The sequence below is a fragment of the Diadema setosum genome, chromosome 17 (assembly GCF_964275005.1).
Source record: "Diadema setosum chromosome 17, eeDiaSeto1, whole genome shotgun sequence".
In the NCBI taxonomy this organism is placed as follows: Eukaryota; Metazoa; Echinodermata; class Echinoidea; order Diadematoida; family Diadematidae; genus Diadema; species Diadema setosum.
Window position 1 is genome coordinate 29,290,281 of NC_092701.1, and position 10,747 is coordinate 29,301,027.

Here is a 10,747-nt window from a genome sequence, read left to right on the forward strand (position 1 = left end):
CTCATCCTGATATGAATGTGATACATTTTTCCATTCAGTACTGTACTCCGTAATCATGAATTTGACATTTCACAAACTTGTTTGGAAGTCCCGATTGACAAAAAATTAGACTCGCTAAATATATGGCGTATACAGTATTTCATGAAATGAGCAGCACATTGTATTTGTGTATTTAGCCGATGATTTTTGTTTTTATTCAGTCTTTTTTTTAATGCTAAATATAATTGGTAATGATTTGATTTGTGTTCTAGGAGTACTAGTATGCTGCAGATTTTATTTATGATCTTAGCCAGTTATGCTGTCATTAAGATGTTGCTCAGCCATCTTGCTGCCTCATTGTGTTATGCAGACCACAGGCAATTTTTATCTTATCTCACACAGGTACTGTGAAATGTGAAGAGTATAATTTTGAACGCTCAGTATCGTGAAGAAGATGTTTTGCAGCAACACAGTTTTATTTAAGCCCACACTTTTTATGTGATTCTCATATTTCCTAGTATAACATGAATCAAATGATGCATCTCCAACACCATGTATTTTGGCAGGCTCACATAGAGAATGTGGTAATGACTGTTGCTCTTTCCCAAACCGTAGACAACTTCCAGTGATGCTGTTCAGATTAATAACAAGGAGCATGTGGAAGTTTGCTCTTCCAAGTTCCCGATTTCACTCGTCAAATGCCACTTTTTAGCAGTAATCTTCAAATTTTGTTCATTACAACCATCCGTCTTTACCTTAGGGAGATATGTTAATTGAACTGTGTATATACAGCTGTATACATGAGCAATGAAGTAAAATTGATCATGTTGTAAGGTACACATATTGCACAATGTTGTTGTTGTTGTTTTGTGTTTAGTGGCGTTTTCCATTCTCTTTAGAATATTACACCTTCTCTTTAGAATATTACACCTTCAAATGTAATGTCGTACATGGACATCATATGCCATCTGCAGCAGTAGCGTCACCATTCAACATCGCATTTATCCATTAAACAATCGCAGACTTACGTGAAAGCGGCTGAATTATAAGCCACAGTATTCTGAAGGCGACAATTCTTCACAACTTGGTAGCATACACTCAAAATATGTCTGTAGATATGTCTGTCTGTATTTGTGTTATAATAGAAGCAGAGTCACGGAGATCTGTGATGTCATGTACTCATTTGTCATTAGCAGTCTCCTATCATTCAAGATTTTATCTCATTCTGTACCAGGGACTTTGGACAGTGTATACAGTGCAACTGAGTTTTCTGTATACCAATTGACACTCAAAAGGACATGAAGGGTTAAAGGTAGGGGATGCCTTTTACAGACCTCCCAAAATGCAGCAAAACATTAAATATGAACCTCAGGGGAATTGTTTAGGCCACTGCTGAGAAATTTGGAAGTCAACAGTTATCTACAATTTGAATAATGCACAAAACTCAACTACTCAGTAGTTCTGTGTGTCAGCCACACTTAAGCCTTTTTGTTGCAGTCTTCTGTATTTTTTATCTATATAAACTCAAATCTAAAAGTGTAAGAGCTTGTGTAATAACATATAGAGTGTGTGGCAAGAATGTATATGGAAATGTTTGTAAGTTTTGATGAACTTTCTTCACAAAATATACATGATGGACACACATGCAGTGCATGGGTCTGCAATGGTAGCCTAGTAATGTACTGGAATTTACGGTGAGCCCCGAAAAAAATTCAATTCAAAATCTAACGGTCAATAAAAATGTACTAAATGTTACCTTCCACTTTCAATACTTTATGGGAGTTTCTAAAATGATACTCTCTCCAACATACCACTGTATTTATACAACTCTTCATTTAAGGCATGCAAATGGGATTCCCTACCTTTAAGGTAAACCATGTAAATGAAGCCTCCCAAAGGATACTCACTACATGTATTTAGAAGCCTGTGCCAATACGATGATATTTCTTTACATTTTGTTATCTGTTTTTGTTATCTTCTGTATATAATACAGGAAACGGTGTCTGTGTGAAGAGCCTAAAAATTCTGTTATCATGAAGATTAAACCAGTGCCGTATGTAAAGAGAGCCTGGCCGACTCGGTTTTCGGCTTATGAGTTTTGAAGCGTGTGATTGGTCAAAACTGGTCCTGTGATCTTCGTGGAGCCATGTCATTACCAAAGTGCGCTCATACGCAGTGCCCATTGTTCACCACCCCTTATTTGGTAGGTTTTCATTATTACGTCTGAGCATACATACATGCTAACCCTGTAACGCGTAATACGCTGGGCAGCGACAGGGCGTCCAATTTATGAGTTGGCCAGACTCTCTTTATATACGGCGCTGGATTGCACTTAGTGAGTGCACCCTATAAGATGGCATAACTAAGCAGTGAATGTCCGCACCAATGGCCGGCAATTTCACGATGATGTAGTTTCTCATTACTGCCCCATTTGCTGTTTTGTTTGTTTGTTTGTTTGTTTTGTTTTGTTTGTATGTTTGTTTGTTTGTTTGTTTGTTTTTTAAGAAGTGACATCAAGATTGGAATCTCTTGTAAGATATATTTTATATTGTATGCTTGCTACTGTATACCCCTCTTGACTTGGATCTGAAACAGTATAAATGTAGCAAAAAAAGAAAAATTTTGTTGTGTTTTTCCCCTTGTGTTTTTGAGGATACACCCTAACAGGCATTTCTTACATATTCATATACAATGTATATAAAATGATATACATGTACATGTATCATCTATGTATCCATCTATAGGGCCTATAGATAGATAGATAGATATTTAATGTATTGACATGTATGTGTGTGTGTGTGTGTGTGCGCGCGCGCGTCTGTGTGTGTGTGTGTGTGTGTGTGTGTGTGTGTATTAGTAAATACAGAACAGTGTGTATAATGTCTTGTACAGGCAAGGAATTGTCAAATACAAAACCTGAATGGCTTGTGCTCCATCCGCCCAGCAGACACATAATTTCCTACACAACATGTGTATTGCACAGGCAAGCATGAATATTCAGTCTGTGCTTGGTGTCATGTTGTGCCCATTCTTGCTGCAAAAGGTCACATGTACATGTGAAGAGTCTGATCCCAAAAAATTACATAAGTGCCACTTCTAAACATTTTTAAGTACAGGTGTAAGTCCAGCATCACATAGAGCAAAACAACCTTTCCAGAAATGCCTCACTTTGTTACATAACAAGAAATATGATTGAAAATATGATTAAAGAATAACCCATGTTTTTTATCTATATTCCTTGATTTTATAACAGCTTTAATCATGAATTGAAAATGGCTAAAATTAACAAGAATGGGGTTTACTATTATAGTTTTGCAATCAAATTCTTTATGTACAAACTGTATATTGCCAAGAAAAGGACACGTGAACTCGACATACACGCTTGACAGTAGCAGCTACCACAGTGTGCTGCAACCAGGCACTCTCACTTGGCACCGTACCGATCTCCAAAATGGTGTATATACATGTACTAGTAATAGCTGCACATTAATGAACAGAGTAAGTGTGTGTATGAGTGACCCCCCGGAAGAGACTGAAGAAATGACATTTTTTTGTACGTCTTGGTCAACATTTCATTACACTTCCTCCTTACACCGTCAATGATACCTGGAGCTGTACCGTGTAGCTAGCCAGAAACACAACAAACAAACCAAAAACAAATATTATCTTGATGGCCGATAGCAGGATAAAGGTAAAATGCCTGCACATACACAGTCAGTCCGCAGCACCCGATAATTCGCTCGTATTTATTCAACTCGTATGCAAGCCCGCTCTAGGCTTGCATACGTAATGAGCTGCGTAAGGGGATTTTGTCCTTGGGCTTTCGGCAACAAGAATACACCTTATGTTCACAAATTTGGTATCAAATTCAAGGAAAATATGTAAACTGTCGTCACATGTTACTCAAATTATTGTTAATGAAAAATATCATAGCGTAATTTGAGCTTGAAAAATGATGAAAAAAGTAATTCGTGCAGTACACGTTCAAGACGTTCAAAAAATACCAAATTCACCTTGCGTCTCAATGAAAATGCTTTATTTGGTAGTCCATCTCCAAATCTTTGTATCCATGTAAATATCTTGACAATTTGTTGCTTAATCCGGTCAGGAACCAGTAAAATATACATCGATGTCGGTGCTGATCAGCTTGAAACCGTGCAATCTCAAGAGTAAGCTCTCTCATTGGACAGCGCTTGCATTCAGCGCTTGCATTACGTTATTACGCTGCTACATTACGGTTTCATGCCACTTGCGGTTTCTTGGCACGGGTAGTTCAAGCCAAGTTCAAGTGCTGGATGCAAGCACTGTCCAATGAGAGAGCTCTCTCGCGCCACTGTACACTTTGTATGAAGCATACTTCTGGCTTAGGAGTGATTTTTACAGACATTTCAAAACTAAAAAACTAGTATAAATCATGCTTGCGTCTCCTTGACTCCAATATATGATGAGCATCTAAGTTTTCTCTCTATGAAAAAGTCAAAATCAGAAACAACAGTTTCTTAATCCGGTCAGGAACCAAAAAAGAACTTTAGACGACAAAATCTTGCGTGAAAAGCAGGTAAAATTTACGCAAATTCAACTGATTATATAGTCATGATAAGATCCGATGTTATTCGCAAATTTAGTATCAAAATAAAGATCAAAGTCTGGAGAACAATTTACCGTGACTTGTAGCCATGACGAATGTATGTACAAGTCGCTACACTGTGAAAACCATAGCCCTATCAAAGTCTCGCAAAATCTCGCACGACGAGACACCTTTCGAACGCAAAGATCGTCAACGAAAGTGCTGAATAAATCTTGCCGGATCGGCTCATTAGCATAAGTGCTGCGGACTGACTGTACAATATGATCTACAAAGAACCAACGGAGAGACCTTTAAAGGACGCGTTCACCTTCATTAACACAAGAATTGAGAGAACGTAGCTATATTAGGAGAACACATAGAAAGTTTGGGGGAAATCGGACAATCCATTCAAAAGTTATGAATTTTTGAAGTTTTTGTGCAGTCACCGCTGGATGAGAAGACTACGGTAGTGTATGATGTCACATGCGTACAACAATATAAGGAAAATATAAAGAGAATTTCACAAAATTTCATCTTTTGAAAAAAGTACACATTCCCTCGACTCGTGACTGACAAAATTATGTTATGGGTAATATTATTCCCATTGCCTTTAGAAAGAGGCAATTCAAGTGCTCTTTTATTATGCGAAAAAGAGAAAATATGTTGAATTTTCTTTACATTTTCTTTATACTGTTGTACTCGTGACATCACGAGCCTTAGTAGTCTCCTCATCCAGCGGTTCCAACACAAAAAATTTAAAAATTCATAACTTTTGCATCGATTGTCCAATTTTCCTCAAACTTTCACTGATGTGTTCTACTAATATTGCTGCATTCTCTCAATCCTTATGTTTATGAAGGTGAACTTGTCCTTTAAGACCGGTTTCGTATGCCGTATTAAAATATGCAGGGCTTATGATGGATAACATACACATGCATGCACACACAAAAGTAAATTCAATGAATAATCCAATGGCAACTGCAGCCATGGCATAGCCAAGGAAAACAAAAGATGCATCAAAACTTAAAGGGATGGTGTAGTGTTGTTTGAGATGAGGATTCAGCCTTTAACTTTTTGCAAGATTCTTGTACTTGGAAACCGCTCAATTAAAAGTTAAAGAGCATACAATTTTAAGAGGGGGAGGTAAGTTTATTCAATGAAAATTGGTTTTGAAATGGCCGAGATGTCAAAGAACAAAGTGAAACGGAGCGATCCTAATAAAACATAGGTACCACCTCTATTAGAATCATTGCTTTGTTTTGGATATCTCTTTTCAGCCATTACAAAACCAATTTTCATCACATAAACTTTGAATTCCAATGGTATGTTCTTTCATATTTCATAAGGGGTCTCTCGTTATCTCAAAGAGTCATCATTAAAAAAACAAAAACAAAAAAGTTGGAAACCTGAAGCCTCATCTGAACCGAAACCATACCATCCCTTTGAAATCATATGAAAATTGTGGAACATGGACAAACATTATTAATAAGTTGCATTTGATGAGAGAGAGTATATGGATGTGTACACTGAATTACGGTAAAGGAGTGCAGTTGTAATTGGCTGTAATTAGTGTGAAAACAAAATTCAATGGTAAAGATAATTACAATAATGCTAGCAATAACATTGAATGATGATAATCTTTTAACGTATAGGACAAGTAATATACGCGTAAGATCATTTTGCAGTCTCTGCATGTCGACTATGAACGAGAAAGGATGAAAAGCAAAAAAAAAACCAAAAAAAAAACCCAAACAAATGCAGTCATATGATACAGATAATGTTGCGTCTGCTTGTTTGCAGTATAGTCTGTAATTTGATCTTAACCTTGATCTTAAGTCCATTTTCATTGTATCCTGTTCAACTTGGCTTTAAAGGAGACCTCCGGATGATTTTCAGACTCGTGCATTTGAACATCTATAAATAATATTGGTTATACTGGGTACAAAGTTTCTAGTGATTGGGACAAGGAGTAAGAAGGTTTTCGAAATTCATATACAATAGTATGAATTCATAACATGATTTTGGTTTCTCAGTGCTCAAGGACCACAATAAATTCCACAAAATCTATATAAGGCACTGTCGAGTTTTGTAATAAATTGTACTTGGTGTGAAACTATATGAATCGTCTGGCACGTCCCTTTGATTTGTAACTTATATAGACAAGCACGCAGAAAAAAAAAGAAAAAAAAAGAAGAGTTATCCAACTTTTGAGGGCTACTATTTCATGATTGTCACCAATGGAGAGCGCAATGTTGGTTGTTGGCAACTCTTCCTCTTTCCATTGATACCTAATTATATTAAAAAATTGATTGGTTGACTGATTTGAATTCATTTCCACTTTAAGTTCACAAAAGTATGATACAAGCATAACTAAGTTACAGTGATTATTTCAACCATTACTATGCAGTATTTTGACTTTTTTTTGTTTAAAAAATAATTGAAACAATAATACATGTACTTATAATAAAAACTTAAACTTAAACTAAATCAAAAAATCCCCAAAAAAATAAATAAATAAATGTCATCATTATGAGACACATATAACAATAAAGAGAATAATTATATATTTGAATGGCATAAAACGCGACAATATAACTAAAACTGAAGCTCCGCAATTAAGAGAGGGAGAGATACGATGAGAGGATATGAGAGAGGGAATAGATGAGATACGTGAAGATGAGAGGAGAAAGAAGAAAATAGAGAGAGGAGAGGATATCAAGCTTGAGAATTGATGATTTCAAACAGAATATCTTTGTAATAGTTTATTCCTAAATAAATATTGCTTCTTGAAATTACTCAACATAGATACTTCTTTTAAACTTGTGTCCAATGAATTCCAGAGTTTAGGCCCTGTGAATGTAAAAATCATATTAGGAGAGAGTGTTCTATTCCAAGGTAAGTTAGACTGTCTTATTGGGTAATTATGAACCGAACTATTTATCAGATAATATCTTTAGAAGTTCATTATAACTCAGGCATAAACTATCCTAATTGAAAATCATATAAATCATGGATGTTAAGAATTTCATGTTCTTAAAACAAGGGATTGGTGTGTGAATAAAAGTTGGTATTACAATGATAATAGGGAGGACCTTCTTTTTTAATAAATGTTCTATCAATCAGTCATGCTCAGCAAGGGCGACGGAAGCGGGGGGGCAGGGGTGGCACTTGCCCCCCCCCCCCCCCAAACAAAATGTTGGGGGGGCAAAACGAGTTTTTGCCCACCCAAAGTGCCCCCTGTAACAAATAATTAATCACTGATTTAAAGACCAAAATGAACAATAAAGGCATATTTCTTGTCTAAATGTAGTAATTTCATAACTGAAAATGCAAAAATTTTCGCCCCTAACGGGGCGAAAATTGTAATACACTAACAACATACAGTATTGTATCTATACACTAATAGGAGCTTATGAGTAAATTTAGTGTATAGATGGTAGCCTTAGTCGTGTCCTCGAGTGTGCCCGCTGAAACATACCTTTAGTAAACCTTACATTTTTCATTTTCTTCTTTGTTTTCTAGCAGTACGTTGTATAAGAATAGTTTTCATTGTTCGAACGATGCGATCACGTTTAAGCTTTTAATGAGTACATTTCAGGTAAATTGCAAAGTGAAAGTGGCTCGCTCGTTCTGCCCGTACTTATAGTAAAATGAAAAGTTTTCATAAGTTATTATCATAGTCCTTCGCAGTGATTTCTTTTACTATGTTTAATTCCTCAAAAATTTGATTTAAAATGCTCTATAAAAGCGACTTTTATACTCTGTTTTTACAAAAAGTCCCTACCGTGGGAGGGGGTATCTTCCTCCCACACCCTCCCCCGCTCGGTCGCTTCGCTCCCTCGACGAGGATCTCACACCATCACATAATATACCCCCGTATGTTAAAATCATAGTCCTTCCAACTGATTTTTTTTCAATATGTTAATTCCCTAGAAATTTGCTTTTAAATGTTCTATAAACGCGACTTTTATACTCTGTTTTCACAAAAAGCCCCTACCATGGGAGGGGGTATCCCCCCTCCCACACCCTCCCCACGCTCGGTCGCTTCGCTCCCTCGCCGAGGATCTCGCACCATCAAATTATTAATGTACTCCCGTATGTTATGATCATAGTCCTTCCGACTGATTTTTTCAATATGTTAATTCCCTAGAAATTTACTTTAAATTCTCTATAAACGCGACTTTTATACTCTGTTTTTACAAAAAGTCCCTACCGTGGGAGGGGGTATCCCCCCTCCCACACCCTCCCCCCGCTCGGTCGCTTCGCTCCTTCGCCGAGGATCTCACACCATCACATTATTATGTACTCCCGTATGTAATAATCATAGTCCTTCGCACTGATTATTTTTCACTATGTTTAATTCCTTAGAAATTTGTTTTTAAATGGTCTATAAACGCGACTTTTGTACCCTGTTTTACAAAAGATCCCTACAGTGGGGGGGGGGGGGGGGGAAATCCCCCTTTCCACACCCTCCCCCCCCCCCCCCCGCTCGCTCGCTCCGCTCCCGCGCCGAGGATCTCACATCGCACATAAAATGTGCCCCCGTTGACATTTTGCCCCCCCAAAACCAGAAGTGTTCCGGCGCGCTTGATGCTCAGTCATGTCATGCATGACTGAGCACATTAACTTTAATGACAACAATGACAAATTGCCCTTTTTTCAAGTTTGAGTGTTATAGCGAAGGAACAATGAATGTCTCACTGAATGGATGAGATCTGTCAATGAAAGTGGTCTAATTAAGAGGCTAGCCAGCACGACTAGCACGAGATACGATGAGAGGATATGAGAGAGGGAATAGATGAGATACGTGAAGATGAGAGGAGAAAGAAGAAAATAGAGAGAGGAGAGGATATCAAGCTTGAGAATTGATGATTTCAAACAGAATATCTTTGTAAATGTTTATTCCTAAATAAATATTGCTTCTTGAAATTACTCAACATAGATACTTCTTTTAAACTTGTGTCCAATGAATTCCAGAGTTTAGGCCCTGTGAATGTAAAAATCATATTAGGAGAGAGTGTTCTATTCCAAGGTAAGTTAGACTGTCTTATTGGGTAATTATGAACCGAACTATTTATCAGATAATATTTTTAGAAGTTCATTATAACTCAGGCATAAACTATCCTAATTGAAAATCATATAAATCATGGATGTTAAGAATTTCATGTTCTTAAAACAAGGGATTGGTGTGTGAATAAAAGTTGGTATTACAATGATAATAGGGAGGACCTTCTTTTTTAATAAATGTTCTATCAATCAGTCATGCTCAGTCATGTCATGCATGACTGAGCACATTAACTTTAATGACAACAATGACAAATTGCCCTTTTTCCAAGTTTGAGTGTTATAGCGAAGGAACAATGAATGTCTCACTGAATGGATGAGATCTGTCAATGAAAGTGGTCTAATTAAGAGGCTAGCCAGCACGACTAGGCCTACAGGTTTGTGTTTCCAGGGTTTCTTTTAACCTTCTATATGGTCCACAACCTTCAACGTGCACGTTGTCGATAACTTGGTCACTCAATGAACAAAGACTTAAAGGGACTGTACAGTATTGGCTTAGGTGGGGATTCATGTTTTGAACATTCCTAAGTGAGATAATGAGAAACCTCTTATGAAATATGAAAGAGCATGTAATTTAAAGACGGATTCAACGTTTATTTGATGAAAATCGGTTTTCAAATGGTTGAGATATCCAAAAAAAAGTGATAATAATAAAAGAAGACAGGCCACGCCGTTTATTAGGATCTCTTTGTTTCACCTTGTTTTTGGATATCTCAGCCATTTCAAAACCGATTTTCATCAAATAAACTTTTGATACCCCTTAGAATTGCATGCTCCTTGACATCTCATAGAGTGGTTTCTGAATATCTCGCAAAACGTTAAAAGCTAAATCCTCACCTCGACCAGAACTGTACACATCCTTTAACCCATTGTCCATTTTACTCCCTTCACTCTAAAAACGCAAATGTTGAATCAACATTTAAAAGGGCCGAGGAGTGACAGCATTTTTGAAGTGTTGCATCCAACTTTTAAGATAACATTTTCAATGTTGAATCTAGCAGGAAAACCAACACTTTGAAAATGTTGTCACTCCTCGGCCCTTTTAAATGCTAATTCAACATTTGTGTTTTTAGAGTGTTCATGCTAGTATTCAAGACATGATCATACATGTCGCTGCGAGCTATTATGTGTTGAATA